Source organism: Montipora capricornis, chromosome 12, assembly GCF_036669925.1.
Source record: "Montipora capricornis isolate CH-2021 chromosome 12, ASM3666992v2, whole genome shotgun sequence".
Lineage (NCBI taxonomy): Eukaryota > Metazoa > Cnidaria > Anthozoa > Scleractinia > Acroporidae > Montipora > Montipora capricornis.
The window spans coordinates 29,260,246-29,262,577 of NC_090894.1; the positions used below are offsets into that span (position 1 = coordinate 29,260,246).

Genomic DNA, 2,332 nt, shown 5'->3' on the forward strand with positions numbered 1-2,332 from the left:
GTTTTCAAACTCATCTATCAAGCTTTTAGGGGCAGCTGATGTTATCAAAAGCAGCAGTCGCTTTCTTAATAGCAAACTTTAGCGTTTTATTATTGTCATGATTTGAAAATTCCCTTTAGAAAGTAATTAAAAATCCATTAGCTGCAGCATGTTTCATTATTATATATCTTAATTATTTGTTCTGTGAAAGACAGATCCACTAATCAAACTTGACCGGATTATCAATACATTTAACAATGACGCGAGAAAATGGGTATAAAAGAATGCTTATCTGCAAGTCATTTTAGCACATGGTCGCACGTACTTTCACAGAACTTAACTCTCTGGAATTTTTCCTGAACTCTTGATCACAATGAAGTACTCACCGTCGGTGGCTTTCCTCTGGCTTTTAGTTTCAAGTTTGCTCTTAGTTGATCATCAAGAAGTAGATGCATACGCCGTTTGGCCAAAGCATACTGGAAGCGGACAAGGCAAGAAATTGTTTAAAAAATCTGATGAGGTACATAAACTTAATTAATGTGGACTTTTTTTAGAAATAGTTTCATGAATTCGGGTTTGCTTTTAGGTGTTCACCCATCAGGAACATCAATAAAAATGGATCCTGGGGGCCAAATTTGACTTTAAAACTTTGACGGTTACATCTATTAGTTTCATAATATAGCTACAGTAATTTGTCGTAAAGAAATTGTTCCTATTGTGTCTTTGTGAGATCCATACAATGACACGATCCTTAGCATGGTGATTTTAACATTATACTTTCATTTATAACAAGAATTCGCTTGATAAATTCAATTGTTTCGTTGTGTTCATCCTTTGAATCTTCAAAAGCTCCTCTACGAAACATAATAGCTTTAAAGTGGTAAATAAGAGCAAATATTTATTCTTAATATGATCTACCACAAGCTGTGCTTAGCATTTTCACGTCAAAATGTTGTCACCTTTGAGCTTATTTTCTCTTTTTCTATTCGCTACTTTCCATTCCGTTGATCATATTGTTCCCTTAATTGTCAAAGTAAACCTCTTGGGAAAAAATATTAGAATTGATGAGTCAGGAAAAGAAATGAGTATAATTAAAAAAGACTGAACTGGCCTGCCTTTCAAGAAAAAAACTCCACCATAAAAACGAAAAATTTGCCAATTTTAACAAATGCATGTAAGTTAAATACCTATTTTGCTCTTATTTCAAAGAAATTTATCAAATACTAGGAAATCTCAGCGATCGTGGGAAATCACATGTAAGACTTGACAAGTGCGTGTTTGTAATCGATCTCTGAGCACAATAAAGATGGCATTCATTTTGCAATGAACTTACACACCTTTGTTTCGGGTAGATTTCTTTGTTTTGTTTTCATTTATTATTATTATTATTAATGACTTTCAGAAGATGAGTCACGCTTTTTTGTACGTCTTTTCTTGAGAATATTTCTCAAGGCAGTGGGCTAGCTACTCAAAGACAAATTGGAGTTCTGGTGCTCTTAAGATAGGAGATATCGAAATTTCTGAAGAGTTAGTGCTGTTGAAGTGAAACGCAACCGCTGAAAAAAGTTGCTGTATAATCATATTTTTATATAACACATAATGCTACAGCATTATTTTTAACGCTCTTTCTTTCTATTGGTTTTATATTTTTCAGATGGACATTTATCGAAGAAACATTTGTGAGACTGCTCGTGCATTGAATTGCAACGAAGATGATTATCCACGGGAAAACTCACACTGATAGATAAACTCGATGTTTCACGCATTTGTAGAAAAAACAATAAAACGTATTTTAACATGAGTTTTAAATAAAGTGCTGTAATTTGTTTTTCCGATTCTGACTAGAGGATACTAGGAAAAGTGCCATTGAGACAAACAGGAATCGGGGGAGGGGGGGGATACTCCCTTATATGGGCTATATAGGTATGTGAGGCGCAAAAGGGTATGATTTTTTAGCCCTTTTGGTCTGAAATATGGTATCGATTTTGACCATTTTGGTCTAAAATAGGGTATCATGGTTTGTGCACTCTCGTCTTGAATTTGGCTATGTTCTTTACACGAGTTCTTCTTCATCATTAGGCGATAAGACCATTTCCAAATGTTCACGCCAACCGTGTATCCGCCTTTTTAATAAAAGCGTATATTTATATAAACATTTCCTTTAAGATTGGTCTGACCTAGGGAACTGATACAGGTCTGATATAGGGTATTGATTTAAGGGTCGGGTCTGAAATAGGGTATCAAATTTTTTATCAGGTCTGAAATAGCATAGAGAAAATCACAGTTTTTGGTCTGAAATAGACTGCAAGGGTTTCAGGAAGCGTCCCGCACACTCCCACCCAATTTTTCTTAT

General features: G+C 34.8%; 1 long non-coding RNA gene across 1 annotated transcript; it reads left to right on the forward strand.

The window, feature by feature from the left end:
* The first annotated feature begins 279 nt into the window (after nt 1–279).
* Nucleotides 280–1,813, forward strand: LOC138026199 (uncharacterized). The gene is made up of 2 exons (XR_011127235.1): nt 280–499; nt 1,634–1,813. It is a non-coding gene; the product is annotated as an uncharacterized lncRNA (long non-coding RNA).
* The last annotated feature ends 519 nt before the right edge of the window (nt 1,814–2,332 follow it).